Source organism: Ambystoma mexicanum, chromosome 6q (genome assembly GCF_040938575.1).
Source record: "Ambystoma mexicanum isolate Mex_15411 chromosome 6q, UKY_AmexF1_1, whole genome shotgun sequence".
In the NCBI taxonomy this organism is placed as follows: Eukaryota; Metazoa; Chordata; class Amphibia; order Caudata; family Ambystomatidae; genus Ambystoma; species Ambystoma mexicanum.
Window position 1 is genome coordinate 453,112,698 of NC_090937.1, and position 18,143 is coordinate 453,130,840.

Sequence of the window (18,143 nt, forward strand, 5' to 3'; positions counted from 1 at the left end):
AGTGTACTGACGGATACTGCTTTATGATGCCACTTCCTGTGATGTCACACAGGGGTGTGGTCACATGACATCACTTCATGTGATGCCACTCTTGGGGGCGTGGCATTGTGATTTCACTTACGCTACCCCAGGCATTTTGGTGAAATGACGTCCCTTATTCTCTTTCCAAATTAAGTGTGGGTACCTCTTTGTTTTAACAACTCAAATACATTAACCATCTGAGACAGCACTTCCCCGTGAAATAATAGTGATATGCCCCCAGGCGAGTGGTGCTAGTCAATCAGAAGGCAGGGAACACTTGTATGAACCCACACTCACCATCAGCGTTCTCTCCTGATCCACTGCACCTCTCAACAAAGTCTGCAGTTTTTTTAAAACATCACACATATTCAGGCCACAGCTGATCTTACTGCAAACCCACAGCCCCACCCTGCCAATCTCACAACGCACACCCCTCAAACTTACCTTGGCCACCTTCTACTTCGGGCTGTATGCTGGCAGTTCCTTGCTGTTGCCAGAATGGAAATTGAAAAGGAACCTACTCCCTTTTCTATTTTTTATGTCAGCGCCCATCTTAATTTCAGTTTTTTTTAAGGGAACATGGAGATTCACAATGCCTGTTGTGCCCATTTCCCATATAAAAAATGATGTGTTGACATTTGCATCCTGGGGCAAAAAGGACTGGTGACAGCCATAAGAGCTACTGTAGGCTCAGGACCGAGACCTATTCTGCAACCCAACATGTGGGTGATCGCTATGTTACCATATTTCCAAATATATGCATCTGCAATTTAGTCAAATTTAAAGGAAACTTCAGGAGAAGGAAATATATTACAACAGAGAACGGATTATCTCTTTATAAATGTTTGTGGTAGAGGGAAAGTGGTTTTGTAGAACATTGACATTTATTGTTGTATACAATTATGGCCCAGAAGGATGAACTGTTAGCTCCACAATATGGCTTTCAGGACATATCTGTCAGCTATTCTAGTCATTCTAATATGGTGGATATTTGATTATCTCATAACCTTTATTCCATAATGGAAGATATTATAAACAAATATTGGAGACAGACTTTGTGGGGGTATGTTTCTTTCCCACCCTCGTATGCTAATCTTTTTGTGGGTTCTTGGGAGCTGGTATTGGTCTTTAAACTGGATACTGGACATTTTCTAGACCACATGCACTCGTGGTGAAGTTACATAGATAATGCACTAATGATCTGAGGTGGAGATAAAGAAATATTAAAGAAAGATTTGGACTACTAGAATATGAACAGGGTGAATTTGGAATTCACATATGGGGCATCGAAAAAATAAATCACATATATGGATTTTCAGATCAAAATCATATTTTTCAACTTGGCCACCGTGCTATAGGAATACATCATTTAGTTCCACTCTATATCACAAGTTCATATCATCCCAATGTTAATTAGCGCATTATACATATTGTAGCCTGGTTTCATATTTTAACAGAAAAATAGCGGACACAACTTATGGACTTTGGTTATCCAAGTGTGACATTAGGTCTATTGAAAGAATGAATAGACTCAATCAAGAGCATTTGCTGGTAGAGTAATACAGCAGAAGAGGAGAACAAAAAACAACATGATGACAATATTTAATGCATAACTAAATGTAATAATCAAGTAACCAAGATATGCAAAATAATGGGAATGGTAGGACAGCATTTATAAGCTCAAGGCAGTTTAGTGAGGAAACGGTGAGACTGTTCTTGTGTCATCAGAAAGTACCAATAGATTAATAATTTCCATTATGTCACTCAATAGAGCATGGCGCATGGGGTTAATGAAGTCATCAAGATGGTCACCAAGGAAGTTAATACAATCATTAATATCTCTCTTATTTATGGACAGAATTCAATTTCTAATGTCTAATTTGAAAGATATTTTCAAGCCTGAGTAGGTGAGCCTAACAACCTATATTTTGGCATCAATGGTGTCTCGTCCATATTTATGTTATGAAACTTCATTTGTACTTATAATTGGATGTTCCACAAGAAATAAAACCTATCAGTGTAACAGTTTGGCAATTGATACTTTAACTTGTGAAATGCGATTATATACTCAGACTAAACTTTTATAATTAGGTGATAACATAAAGATATAGGGCCTCATTCCGAGTTGGGCGGTAAGGGTTAACGGTCACCAGTAATGATTCTGGTGCCGGTAAACCCTCACCGCCCTATTCCGAGGTCCCTTAGTGGGTCCCAGCAGGAAAGGCTGGTCTAACCAGCCGTTCTCTGCGGGTCCCGTTAAGGGACCTTGGAGCTAATAACGGGCCCGCAATTTGCGGGCCTGTTATTAGCGCCTTCCCCATTCCCATTGAGCCCTATGGGGGCTCAATGGGAATGGGGAATGGTCTACAGAATGGGGACTTACCGAGTCCTCCAAGGTTGGAATGACCCGGTAAGTCCCCATTCTGTCAGACCGGACCCGGGTTTGGAGGCAGCCATGGCGCTAATAGATTTTCAATGTGGAAGGAGATTCGGGTTTGGGAAAATAAACGCATTTAACAGAGAAATTTGGTTTGGTAAGAAAGGGCAAGTTTTACTTAAACTAGATTATCAAGACTAGGTTGTTAAAGAAAGACACGGTACGCTCCGAGGTTAATTTGCAAAGTTAACCTTTTCACCCCACGTTTAGCTCTATGTGGGAATTACATAAATTATTCAAAATATGACTAAGGATCTATGCAAGACAGAAATGAATAGAATAGAAGAATGGCACTAACGCTTAGAGATCACAGACGGGAGGCACAGAGAATTCTGACAGTTCTACATAAGTTACCAGGGTATGGATAGGATTACTCATAGAGTGGAACCAAGACAAAGTATCAAGATGGGGTAGGTTACGTGTTGCTATGGGATGGGGATATACTCAAAACCCACACTTGAGTTTGGGATTTGGGACAGCCAACCCGGTTTCTGGACTCAAAGGCTCTAGTCACAGCACAGCAGGCTCTCCTAACAGCAAACAGTTGGGCCTGTCTGGTCCTTGGATAGCAAGAGCACAGCTGGCATGCAGGCAGTGGGGCAAAAAGCTGGTCTGGTCACAGGATACTCCCAAAAGGGTACCACAGCTTTTCCCCCTAGTTAATGGGATTTTTAATTGGGTTTCTGGATCAATGGTCCTGCCTGGATAGGGTCAGCTATGCTTTGGCCTGGCAGTAGAATCTGGAGTCTTGCAGTGTGAAGGTGGAATATCTGGATACGCAGGCTCTGGAAAATTCAGAAGAGAGTGTGTCCCTGTCTCTGTGAGCTTCCCCTTTTTATAAAGCGGGTGACATCACAGGATTTATTGTTGGGCAGAATTAAGCTAGACCTACCCCTAAGAACCAGATAGGTCAGCCTATGTTGGTCGCCTCCCCCAGGAGGGGACTCAGTTCATGGGGTTGTGTTTTATGAGGTACAAAACAATCCCATAGTTATTTTTTGGAAAAAATCAATTATGACATAAATCGCTACTTTTTACAGTTGTTGCACTTTTGCAAATTACATAGGCAAATGAAATATTTCCTACAGAGCATGGTATTCCAACTCCCAGGTCTGTACAACAGTGTTCCGCCCTTCTGATACTTTTTCACGATTCTTAGTGGGAACCGCTTCACCCAAAATTCCACAATTTTAAATATGTGTACACATTTTTTTGTTGTTTGCGTCACATACATGCTATGGACATCCACGATATCATGTTTTAAAGCCACAAAAAATACATTTAAACTGTCAAACCTTTAAATTACTGTGTTGTCTGGTTGTAGAAATAACAGTCTTAAAGTTTATTCATTAAAATAGTCTTTTGAGCCAGATGGGCTGGCCTTTGTCCTACAAATATGGTAATGTCTGCCCAGGCTACCACCAAATGTCAGTTTGGCCCAGTGTTGCCATGGAGTTTGTTTTTGGAGCTCCTTAGTTTGAGTGGATGGAGGTGTCACTTCTAAAAGTAACACATAGGTGTCCCAGAATCTATTGTGTCGAGCTGGATCCCAGCCACCAAGTCTGATGGGCGTGTTACATTCTCCTCCTTGGTCCATTCAGAGCTTCCAGATGCAGGTCCCTTTGGGAGGATGCCATGTCCTTTGAAACCAGGGCAGCAAAAACCTGTCCTGTGGCTTCCGCATTACAGCCAATGCATGTATTTATGTGTTTATTTAGTTTTCCTGAGCCCAAAAGACAAGGCTGTTGGAACAAAACATTATATTAGATTTTAACCAAACCCCCCTTATATTTCTAGGCAAGGACAGGGCCTTATTCAACATTACACTTTTAAAACAGATATTTTCCTTGTTTGCAAAAGCACATTTTGGCACGTGGTGAATTCTGCTGGGAGATCCCTTTCAAATTCAGTTTTCTCTTCCATCTGAATTCCTAACATTGTTTGCATCACTAGTAAATTTCTCTTACACAGCAATCTGTTCACAGCACAGGTCCACTGAAATTGACATATGCACAGAGAGATAGGGTTTCTTTTGGAGAGTTTATTTTTGACATTTTGTCACCTAAAAGTCAAGCGTTTTTCTGTACGGCTGAGAGTAAAGTTTCAGGTGATTTCCCAGATCTTGCCTGAAACAGCCTGTCATTCAGTGAGAAATGCTTTCTTTTGCTAAAGCACAACTTGAATATGGCTGGGCATAGTTGGGTCTTACTGGATCAGAACTGTATATTGTTGAACAGATGAAAAGGGCCTCAGAGCGGCATCATTTTAAATGTAAAATATTTCCTTTTTCAATGGGAAATCCAGAGCTAGCAACAAAGCAGTGCTGCTTTTCAATTCTCTTCTTTGGCGCACCTAAGAAAACACACTGGCAGCCTTCCTTGGTGTGCTCCCTGTTCCATCTTGCCCAATAGGTGCTTGGCAAGACAGTGCAGCCATTATTTTGTAGCTGCATAACATAGTTTTGATTAGAGGCAATGGTGCTCAAAGGAGCCAACACAGCCATTCTGCTGGTAACTGCTGAAGTGCAACTTGGTGATGGAGGGGAATTCTGCTGAGTGGGTAAATGCACTCCTCACTGGCATCTGCTTACAACCTCTCTCATGCTCATCTCTCATTCCTGACTGTCTGTCTGCTATTCAGGAATAGGGCACCGCTAATGATCTCTGCCTTAATACCAGTAAGACTGAGATCTTTCTCATTGGGATTCCAGCTCCCTCCTTCCCTCCTACACTCTGGCCGCCCTCCATGGACCCCCTCCCCACACCCTCCTGTGAGGCAATAAACCTTGGTGTCATCTTTGACTCCTCTCTCTCCTTCTCTCCTCTCCTCTCCTCACATCATGAACCTTGGCAAGAAGGCCCACTTTCAGCTGCACCTCCTCAGAAGCATTCTACCTTTCCTTCCTCAGAAACACACTGTCTTCAGAGCTCTGGTCCTCTTCAGGCTGGACAACTGTAACAACCTCTTCCTCAACCTAACTAACTCCTCCGTTCATCCCCTTCTACTAATACAGAATAGGACTGCAAGACCTATCCTTGGCCTCAAGCCCAGGGACTGCATCTCTCCAGCCCTAAAATCTCTCCACTCTCTCCCAGTTGCTGCATGGATCAAGTTGCATCATCCACAAGGCTTTCTAGGGCCAGGAACCCACTGCATCCAATTCTCCCTCCCTAAATACCTCTATGCTAGAGCCTGTTGGTCTTCTAGCGCCAACTCTCAGCAGATCAGATGCTTCTCCAAGGAGGGAGTGGGGGTAGATCTCTCTCCTCCACAGGTGCCTCCCTCTGGAATGGCCTCCCCTCTCCATTCTGACTTGAGCCGGATTTCCTTAAATTCCAGAAACTTTTCAAGACCCTCAATTTCTCTTCCTCCCTCCTGCTCCCCCGCTAATCTTCACCCACTGCCCCTTTACTTGCTGCCTGGCTCCTTTCGATTCTTACAGGGAACCAGGCCCTCCCCTACCATTCTACCCCTGCACATGGTCTCCCCTGACCCCTCTCTCCCACCGCAAACCTGCACTTGTCCTTCTGGGCTCCCTCCCCCTGCACTAGCCTTGATGGTCCTTCACTCCCTGAGTCCTGCCAGCCCCGTTCCTTGCACATAGCACATGGACCTTCTGCCCTTGCACTCCCCTCTCCCCTGCACTTCTGCTTTCAGCACTTGCACAATCTGAATGTCAAAAGGCCTAGTAGGACCTTTTTTGTTTTGTCATCCCTGCTGCGCCCTTGTCTTGTTGCACCTTGAAACACAGTGTCTATAGGTGCCTTATGAAAACCCAATAAATAAATAAACAAGTAGTCAGTCCAATAATTATCTGGTCTGCTCCTCACTCTGTAACAATACCAAATATACTTTGATGTGTATTTTCTACTTTGCTCACAAATTAACTTTGTTCTTTTTGGTAGTATCCATGAATTAATTATGCTAGTTTCAGAGATGAGTCTCTGTTTTTGAAGTCATCACACAATTTAATTCCATGAGCATTGAGCTTAACAGAATTATTTGCAATACTCTCTCTAATAACTGCCTTGGTTTCAATGTAAACAAGACCAGGTCCATCAATGAAAATGTAGTTCAATTCGTTTTAAGTCCAATAAGATATATTTAAGCAGAGAGGATAGCTCAGGGGAAATGCGCGCATCTTGGACTGATCAGCACAGGTTTGCTGCTGGACCCAGTCGTGCACATAGAGCCTGGATTCTGCCATTGAATGCAATATAAGAAACCATTTTGTTTTAATTTCAGGATCCTTATATTTTTACTTGTTCTTTGGAGTATTTATTTATTGAAATTGCATGGGTTGCAAAGCACTTTTCCACAAAAATGCTTACAACATTTTTAACTTTGATTTAGAGTGCAGAGGATCAGTGCCCTTAGCAATGGGTGAAAGGATGTGGATATAAGACCAGATGATGCTGGGGAGGTAGAAACATGAATCAGGGCTGAGGACAGTAGAGCATGATATAGGAATGGGATAGTGGAGGAAGTGCTAAGTTTAGGATAATGGGGTGAGGGATAAGTGCCATAAAATCATGTTTGGGTGATATTGCTTGCTCTGGTATCCATACCATGCTCAATGTCTGCTCAGATATATGGTCAAGTACTGGCACTGTTACAAATAGTGTGGAAGTGTGCTGAGGTGTTGTGTTATGCCTACAAGACATCCAGTGACAGTCAAAGCTCTGTTTCAATGTTCAGGCGATTTGTTAGTTCCAAGAAGACAGAGTGGAATACACATTTTCTTTAGAACCCATTTTCATTGTTTAAACGCTTCAAATATTTAACAATCAAACCATATCAAAACACTCATTTCTAAAAGATAGTGTGCCACATGGTAATTATGAAAGTTCAATGCAAAGAAATACCCAATGATTGCTTCTACTGATGAAATGTTCCAGCCACCACATCTGAAAAACCTTATTACTTGCCAACAAATACCCCATGATTCCTTCCAGTAATTAAATGTGTACAAATTCAGCCACCACATGTAAACAACCTGTTTACTTGCAAAAAAAGATTCCACCGTTGCCATGTAATGCTACATAATGTTAAATGTTGGGTAAGACTTTCTTTGAACATTCTCAAACACCTACATTTTCTCAAACAGTTCACATTTTTCCAGGTTTACTAACAGGTCTTGAACATAACAGCTCTTGATCCATTTGGTTTGCAATTCTTCTACCTTATTAAGCACAAGGATAGTTCTCGAAAAACATTTCCAGGTGTAAGGCATGCAATACAATGAGTATGCACGGGTGTACTTCTTCGGCACATCTAATATGTTTGTTCATGGCATGATGATTTGTTGTAAAATGTTCTCAGTTTATCAGAAATTCCAAATATAAGGAAAAAAGGGTCCATCAATAAAAGATCCAGCAACATGCAGTCCACTGAGCCATAAGGCAAATCGATCACAAATACACTGCTGAGCCATTTTTAGTTTCTGCACAGGATGGCAGGGACCCAAATGTAGTATGTAAGGAAGGAAGGTGCGAATTAGCCCCCCCATGCATTCTACACAAAATGTACCTCTTGCTCTTGCACTAGTGGGGGACGCCTCCATCGCCCTTCTGCTGCCATGTGGAATAAGGTCTAGCCTGGAGCAGAGGTGGGTCTATTGCAAGACATACTTGGACTCCATTTTGTGTGCCATCGACTCCATCTTTGGACAAAGTCCCAATTCGATAATACGAAGTCTCCTCTCCCAGCGAGCACTAATCGCCCCCACCTTTTCCGCACGGCCCAAGTCCCTTTCTCACAGCTGCGCTGAAGCAAACCAATACAATTAAAACTATGTATCGTATCATAGTTATCACTAAATTTCCTCTGAGATCACTGTCCTGTGTGTGAACCGGTCTGAACCATGACTTGTAGCTCATCCATCTCCACAAACCTGCTCCTGCACCCCTCACCCTCTCTGTTGGAAAATGACTGCTTGTGTAACCCTGTGCCCTCCTAAGGTGTTCTCTTCATGTAACAGAAGTGTGCCCCCACTGTGTTGACCACCCTAGAGTGCCCCCAATAAACCCAGACCCCTGTCACAGTATATCTTGTCCTAAACTAACATGTGTCACTCCACTCCCCGCCTCGCCCTGATGTGCTAGACCAGCCTAGTCCTCAGGTTATCACAGAAGGCAAGACCCCCACACCCTTCTCCTTATGAATGACCCAATGTGAGATGATGAAGTTATGCTTGTACAACTTATAAGCCTCTAAGATTTATTCAAAGGTATATTGATTCTCATTGTGTATTGCATGTCTAGAATATGTGTATAGATTAGCTTGTGAGATCCAGCCGCCTCTCCGACCTGGCCTAACCTTCACCTAGCACGGACCGGCCCAGCTGAATCACGTGATGTCCAACCTCCCGGCAAGTCATCGGCCAATCCTGTGGAGCCGGCCCCTAAATAACTATATGTAGACCTCCCTTCTAACCAATGATATTGTAACTTGCTGGCTGTATAGAAATGTTCACTGATGACGCTGCAACCTTTTAAAAACACATTGTATTGTATTGTTTGCCAGAGCTCTCTCAAGGCAGCAGAGTTCTCTGGATGCTGAATTTTATATAAATCTTTGACAACTCGCAATCATCTCTCGTGGTCTCATTCCCTACTGGGATGTGTCCTTTATTCTGAATTTCATTTGTATTGTGGGGAGTGAGTACTTACAAGTGCCACACCTTTTGAATATGTTCTAAACATAGGTGCGTTACATTTTCCAGAAAGAAAGGCAAGTAAATTGAGCAATCTGTTGTGGTAACTTGTATGATTTCAATTGCTTACAATGTTGCATTAAAAAAAGTATAGTTTAGAACACACTAATGATATGGACTTGTTTTCATAGATAATTTTGGGGACGGTAACCATTGGATTATCACTCATCATGCTTGCAGAATTTTTGCTTTAAACTTTCTAAGTAGTAGATTTTGCTATGCTTCCGGTTGTTTATAGAAAGCATGCCAGGTCTACTTCTCCAAAGGATTTATAATCCTTAGCGCTTCATTCAACATTATATTTCTTGAACTCTGTTCTCTTTGGTTTCAGAAGCTTTCAGATCTTTTAAGGGATGAGGTTTGACATGTAGCAGGTTTGTTTGAATCAGCGTGCTTGTATCGTACAATTGATGCATTGTGATTTATCTCTGTCAAGACTAAGGGTGGGCAAAATGTCTGCCCGCAAATCAAAAAAAGCAGACTTTCCACTGGAATCTGCTTCTGCCCATTCTGCGAAATCAGTATTATGGTTCTCTCACCAATGAAATTTCACCTGGTTTTCTGCGGTTACTGTGGAGTTTCATTTCCATGTTGGTTTCATGTTGCAAGACGAGAAACTTTGCACAGGCCTTTTTTCGTTCTGTGCTAGTTTCGAGCAGAGACACAAGAAACGTTGTGCAGTTCTTTTTTTGATCCAAGCTAGTTTCACGCAGCGACACGAGAATCTACGCGCTGGCCTTTTTTTGATCTGTACTAGTTAGCACAAGAAAGTTTGCATGGTTATTTAAATCCGAGAAACGTTTTGCCACTCTTTTTGACTTGTGCTAGGTTTGCGTAGTTGAACGAGAAACTTTGCACCGCTCTTTTCAACATGCAGGGTTGGAGGAAAGACAGATTGGAGTGAAGGGGATCGAAATCGGACATATTTCGCTTCTGTAGCGGGTGGACCAGGATCGAACAATTTTGCCTAGCCCTAGTCATGACATTCTTGATACCACAAAAAAGAGAGGGTGCCCCTTCTCACCTTTTTATGCACACATCATATGTTAAGTCCATATTCAAGGAAGTACTTAGATAAACTGATCCAACAAAGCCAAGTGTCAAACAGAAGTATGCGTTAGTGGCCACAGCGCTCAAGCGGTTTGGACAATTGCTTCATATTGCCCTAAAACGTTCCTGGACGTTAAGTAGCAGTAAATCTATAATTATGACTTTTTACAATATTATAATTGTTTAAGGAAGCATTGTATCATCAAATTTGTCAAGCTGCAATTCTTGTTTTTCCAACTTTAGTTTTCAAGTTGTTAGCATAATGTTACAATGTAACACAGAAACAGAGTGCTACAATAATTTCATTGTTAAATAATGACGAGCATGGTCTGATGCATTTCGAGTTAAAATAACTCTTCTTCAGAGACTTTCATCTATATATAGAAAGAAATACATATAAAACATTCATAGTGTCATGCTCTTACAGTGTTAGCACACCAATCCGATCAAAAAGACAAACTTCAAACTAAATGTCAAGTCAGTAGTCCATACGGCCTCTGGTCCACCAATTCCATCATATCACATTAAATAGGCGGGAAAGTGCATCATATCACATTAGATACCCGGGATAGTGCATCCCTCTACAATTCCTGTAAACCAAGTAGCCACCGGCTCATCCACATGGACAACCAGGCATGCTTCCCACACCTAACTTCAAACTTCAACCTTTCAAAGTGCAACCTTGTACGTCAACCATAAAGCACCTCACAAGAAATTGTCCATAAATCCTGCGCTCAACCGATACTACATCACCTGAATAGTAAACCATAAATAAATAAGTGAATTTCCACCATAATTATAAATAAGCAACCACTCGCTGTTAAGTAAAAAAAGTTCCCATTCACATACCTGACAGCAATCCGTCCATGTCAACTGACACAATATTTAGTTTGTGAAGCACTGCAAGACACAGACACCTAAGCATGGCGTACCGTGTCACTTGGATAAGACTACTGTAGAAAGGTGTGATGAAATCATTAAAAAAAGGTAACATCCCCACATTTCCACATCTCGTGGTGTTCTATACTATGACAATCATTTAAATACACAATCTAGCAACTGAATCACTTGTAAATGGCCTCCACTAAAGAACAACTTTTGGTGCATAAGCTCCAATAGCAATGCCAATGTGAAAGCCGACACCAAAATATACAGCACAAGTATCACTGAATCGATTTATATTATCAAAGTTAATAGTCCTGTGCTCCCATAATGTGCTACATCAGTACATACATAGAAGGAAAGTCCCTACCTTAGGGACAAGTGAAAAGGTTCAAAAGATTAAAAATTGGTTTCCGGAATCTACCTCACCGGGAACTGGCAGTTGCCTGCCAGAAGTTATAGCTAGTATTATAGGAGTTAGTCATTCTTCACATTTTCAAGGACCAGGACCCCTGGCATACATCATAGCTCCAGAGGGGAAAAAACTTCAATGAATCATATTTCCAACTAATTTACATAAATATATCAAACAATGATGTTAAAAAGTTCTTTACAAGCTGATCTCATCAATGATATATGTCCTACTTTGGACCATTTACCTGCTTATTTCATCAATAATGAATGTATCTTACTTGAAATATTGTCAAAATTCAATATAGAAGATTTATCTCATTCTATTTGCAGCAGATGCATCACAAGTAACAATTCAAGAATAATGCCTCATTCATTCCTTTGGCAGACAATGGGCCTCATTACGAGCATGGAGGTAATGAAAAACGGAAGGCGGAATGGTAGTACCGGCATCGTTAACGGGTCCGGGCCATTACGAGCCGACAACCCCGCAATACCGCCACCGCCCGTACCGTGTTCCTTCTTACCGGCATGCGCGTGTACATGTGCCCCTTTGCGGCGGAAATACCGGGATGCCGCTAACAGGAGGACATCACAAGTTACACGGGCATGCACTTACTGGCATCCAGAAGGCGGTAATTAGGGCCTGCATGATGGCGGCAATACAGGCATCGCGGACCACCCGTAAATAGCAACCTGCAATGTAGGCAACTGCCACAGGTGCACACAATCACCACAGGTGGAGTCAATGGAGCCTATCCCAGTACAAAAGGAGCACACCCACACACCACACCCCTTCCTACACCAAAATGATCCGACTAGCTGTTGCAATCCTGGGGCTGGAGGACATGCCTGTACTGCTACACCAGCAACAACAACAACAACTACAACAACAACAGGCAGCACAGAGGAGACGCAGGAGGAGAAGGAGGGTGAGACAGGCCCAGCAAGTCCCACCAGTGCAGCCAGTGGTACCATGTAGGCAGCCACCAATCCCTCGCATCAGACCCAGTCCATTCAATCTAACCCCTGAGCAGATCCACACCCTGTACCAGTTGGACCGGGTCACCATCACCACCATAGTGGACATGGTACACAATGACATTGGGCCTCATTCCGTGTCTGACGCTAACCAATGGTGCTATTAGCGCCTTGGTCGGCGCCGGACCCGTACCGGCACCGCCCTGGTGGAATGGGAAATTACTGCCCTATTCTGAGTTGACCAGGGCGGTAATTTCCCATTCCCCAGGGCTCTTCCCCATTCCCAAATGAGCCCCCATAGGGCTCAATGGGAATGGGGAAATTGCAAATAACGGTGACCGTACTTTACGGTCACCGTTATTGGCTTAAAAGCCCCTTTGCGCCCTCGTTCCTAACGCCTGCTAAAAGCAGGCGTTAAGGATGAGGGGGCAAAGGGAACTCGGAATGTGGCGGTAAGGGATTACCGGCACCGGTCTCGTTAACGGTGACCGGTATCCCTTACCGCCATACTCGGAATGAGGCCCATTGTCAGCCTGATAGAAATCCGCACTGCCATCCCCCCTCTTCTGAAGGTGGTGTCTGTGCTCCACTTCCTGGCCACAGACACCTACCAGCACACAGTGGGCCAGCTGCATGGCATATCACAACCACTCTTTTCTCGCATGCTGGCCCAAGTGCTTGATGCCCTCCTGAAGCATGCAAGCATCCACATTTCCCTACCACGGACTGGCCAGGAGCTTGCTGACACTAAAGTAGGCTTCCATGAACAGGCAGGCATGCCCAATTGCGTCAGTGCCCTCGACTGCACCCATGTAGAAATGGTGTCCCCTCATGCCAATGAGGCGGTGTACCGCAATCGCAAGCAACTCCACTCCATCAATGTGCAGATTTTATGTAACTCCAGCAAGATCATCACACAGTGTTGCGCCCAATATCCCAGATCCACACATGATGTAATGGTGCTGCGTAACTCCACGCTACCCTGTTACATGGAGCGACATGCTGGACGATGTGGCTGGCTGCTTGGTAAGTTGCCTGACTCGGCCATGGCAGTGGGGTTGTGAGATGGGGGGATGCATACTCCACCTGGGTGGGATTGAGGGTATGCATACTCCACCTGGGTGGGATGGGGGGATGCATACTCCACCTGGGTGCAATTGGGGGACATGCATACTCCACCTGGGTGGGATTGGGGGGGATGCATACTCCACCCTGAACATCCCAACACATCAATGTCATACATAAAAACAATGCTGCACATCAATGACAACATGCCAGACGCACAAGCAGACCACCATGGGTATGTCAAGCAATGGATGACTAAACATGATTACACCTGTGGCAATGCCGCTAGTGTGAATAGGTACAGAGTACCATACACCGCAATTATGGGTGGCAAGACATTGTTCTGCATCCACAGTTGTACATCCACATCAGCATGCAAGTGAACACCCTGCATCATCTGTACAAAGCAATCCACACCAGCAGACCATATTACAGTACACAATGCTTTATATGAACCTGTGTGCATACATCCAGGGACATGTGCATGTCAACACCAAATAGCTGCAGCCATGTCCGTGAATACTAAAGGTGTCAGGTTAGATATTGACTCACACATACCTCTTTGTGCTCCCATGCAGGTGATGGTGGCTATCTTTTGAAGCCGTGGCTATTTACCCCTGTACGGAACCTGCACAACAGGCACAAAGAAGGGTGTGTGGGGAGTTGGGCACTGTGCACTGTCATGAATAGAATAAACACACACAAAATGACCGAAATGTCCAGTAATTAAATGATTTTGAACACAACAGGTGTATTAGGAAAAATAACAATATAGTGCTTCCTCCCTCCACCACTCACACGCCCTACCGCCTCCCCCAAAACACCCAAACACCCCATACCCACCCCAAACACCCCAAACCACCCCAAAAACCCCATAACCCCCAAACACCCCATACCCCCCAATAAACACCCCCAACAGCCACCCAACACCACCAACACCACCTCTCCCTCACCCATTGTCATCCCACACACAATGTGGTTGGACCAGCTATTTCTGGCCTCTTTTCAGGTCAGGGGCAGCATTTCCGTGTGCCTTGCACTGTGCCTTATCATCCGCACAGGACTTGAGGGAGTTGAGTTTACAGGTGTGGTCGATGGGTTGGAGGTGGATGGATTTGGCGCCGCCGGTGCAGATTGTTGCTACTGCATATGTTCATGCATCCTGCTAAGGACCTGTGTCACTGCCCCTAAACTGTCACAAATGAGCATGGCACTTGAATTGATGGCCGTTATGGTTGCAGCATTCGCTTCCTTTATTTCACGGCGTGTCTATACACCCTCGGCCACATACTGGCACACCAGCTCTATCAGTGAGTCCTGGCGGGCCTCTACCCTCGACAGGCGTGCCTCCATGTCAGTGGGGCTGTGGAGGTGGACGGTGCTGTGGCTGGGTGGACCATTGCAGGGCTGCCCTCTGACGTGCTGGACAGATGCGGACTCCCCAGTAGAACCACTGGTACCTGCATGGGGCATGCTGGTGTGCCCTGTGTGGAGTGGTGGGGGTGGACTGGGGGTTGGAGTATGGGGACATTCAACATGGATGGTGTTGTCAATGTCCTGGTATTCCTCCGCGTGCACATCTACGTCGCTGAGGGCGGCTGTGGCTGCTGCCTCACCTACAGAACTGGTGGCAGCTGAGTGCGTACCATCAGCCTCTCCCTCTGCAATTGTTGCCAACTCTGTATTAGCAGTCTCGTTGGCTGCTGAATTCTCCTCCTCGGCCGGCCTCGCCTGTACTGGTGCCCTGGCTTGCACTCTGGCCCACGGTGCTGGCCCAGAGGTGGAAGGCCCAGTGCCCTCTGATCTAGCCCTGGGTGACTTAGAGTGTGTTGATGCCCTTGGGGCAGGGTCCTGCCCTTCACTTTCTGCATCAGGGCCTGTGGGGGAACAAGAGATGCAGGGCATCAGTGATGGTGCTACATGCAAGATGCATGAGTTGGTGCTGTACAGTATTTCATTTTTCGTGCATTGCATTCTTATAGGTGTGTCACACAGGGTACTTTTAAGAGGGGGGCATATTGGCATAAGCCGTGGCCTCTCTATTCTGTACTGATGTGTACCAGGTGGCATACCGTTGTATTGCGGTTTGTGTGATGTGTGACATGTGAATGATCCCTGTGTGTTGGGTGTCTGTTGGTAATGGGATTGGCATGCAGCATGCATTTCATTGTGCCAGGGTTTGGGCCTCCATCTGGACATGGATCTGTATATGTGTGTATGATGGGCCATGCATTGGATTGGTTCACTTTCATATCTGTTGTACTAGGTCATGTTTTGATCTTCTGGGTTTTGCGGGGTCACTCACCTCCATCTCCCGATGTCGCCGCACTCGTCTCCATTTCACCAAGGCCCTCAATCAACTCCATATTTGTGGTGGTGCTGCAGGTCTCTTCCCATCGCATCAATTTCACGGGTGAGTGGGCACCCCCGCCTGTAGCCATGGCATCCCTGCGATTTGATGCTAGGATGTTACGCACCCGGAGACGTAGGTCATCCCATCTCTTCTTACAGTCTTTAACCGTGCACGGGGTGGTGCGAACCGCTGTCACCTTCCGTGCCACCTCCTCCCATATTTCTTTTTTTCTGAGTTGCACTTCCCTTGTCAGGTTGTTGGCAAACACCTCATCCGCATGGGCTGCAAGCGTATCGGCAAGCATGTTGAGCTCCTCGTCGGAGAAGCGCTTCTTGCGCAAGCGGGGGGTGGTCTTGTGGGTTGCCTTAGATATGATGGATAGGTATGGCAGTATGCAGCAACACGAGAAACATTGTGCATTTTTTCCCGAACCATGTTACTTTTGTGCAGTGCCACGAGAAACTTTGCATGGTTTTTTCAATTCATACTAGGTTTGGCCAGCGATATAAGAAACTTCATGCAGGTTTTTATCGATCTGTGATAGTTTCATGCAGGGACACAAGACATTTTGTGCAGTTCTTTTCCGAACCATGGTAGTTTTGTGCAGCGACACGAGAAACTTTGCACAATTTTCCCTGATCCAAGCTAGTTTTGAGCAGTGACAAGAGAAACTTTGTGCAGGCCTTTTTCTGATCTATGCTTGGATTGCACAGCAGCATGAGAAACTATGCACCACTCTTTTCGATTTGTGTTAGGTTAACGCAGCAGTAATGGAAACTGTGGATGTCTTTTTTCAATTCGTGTTGGGTGTGTGAAACAGCATGAAAAACTTCACACGGTTCTATTTTGATTTGGGCTGACACTTCAAATATCTACGTATCCTCTTCAAGGATGTTTTTCCCAGGTAAATTAGTAGCTTGATTTAGAGCCTTCTCATTTGAATTTAGGTTAGAACTTGTGACTGCATGTGAAAGCACTGAAATCATTAACTGAATACAAAGAAATGCACTGTCGTTGGTGCTTGGAAACTGAATTGCTGAATATTGCCATTGTGACAATCCTACTTTCCAAAAGGGCTTCCAAAAACAGTCAATGCATTCTATTCATCATGCATATTCTGGTACATTTGATGATTTTTAGGAGGTTTTGTTTGTACACTTCACATTGAGCCTCAATATGGGTCTGGCGGTAAACCTGGCGGTGATAAAAACACATATGGTGTTTCTTGCCTGGCTACACTGACTCCTCCCCATTCTCCCAACTGCCTACATTAAAGAGTCTCTGTTAGTTGCCATCTCAATCTCAATCATGCTCAATTCTCCTTCAGAGACGTCACTGAACCTGAGGTCCTTAATCTCATCAAAAACCTCAAACCATCCCTCTGCAAAGCAGACATTTGCCCTCCCAAAATCATCAAGGAATGCGCCAATGATTACTGCCTTCATTAACGCATCTTTCCAAACAGGAACTGTCCCAAACAATCTCAAGGGAGCCTGGGTGCGGCCACTTCTAAAAAAGGCCACACTTGACCCAGCGCAACCCAACAACTACAGAGCGATAACAACAATCCCGTTCCTCCTAAAAATCCTGGACAAAGCAGCTCACATCCAGATCCAATCATACATAGAAGCTAACTCCATACTAGGCAAAAGACATTCTGGCTTCCGTGTCGGGCATGGAACAGAATCCGCCTTATTAGACCTAAAAAATCAAATTTCACAGATCATGGACAAAGGCAAACCTGCCTTGCTCCTCCTTCTCGATCTATCAGCTGCTTTTGACCTGGTAGATCACCAAACACTCACCACCCACCTCACCCATGCAGCCCATTTCTCTAATCAAGCAGCATCCTGGATCACTTCCTTCCTTGAAGGAAGAGCCATGAAGGTCTACTCCGACACAGCTAACGCAGATCCTACCACTATAAACTGCGGTGTCCCCCAAGGATCTTGTACAGCCCCCACCCTCTATAACCTCTTCACAAAACCCCTCTTGGACCTACTCGACTCCATGGGTGTTGCATGTACAAACTATGCAGAAGACACTTAAGTACTTTTACCCCTATCTGGGCTCTATCACCAAGACGCCACAGCCCTTCACAACATATATGCCACTATCCAAGCTTGGATGGCAATCAATGGCCTCTGTCTTAATGGGGAGAAGACTGAAATTCTCATCCTGGGCCAGACAAACACATTATCGAAACTAAGCCCCCAATACAACAACTT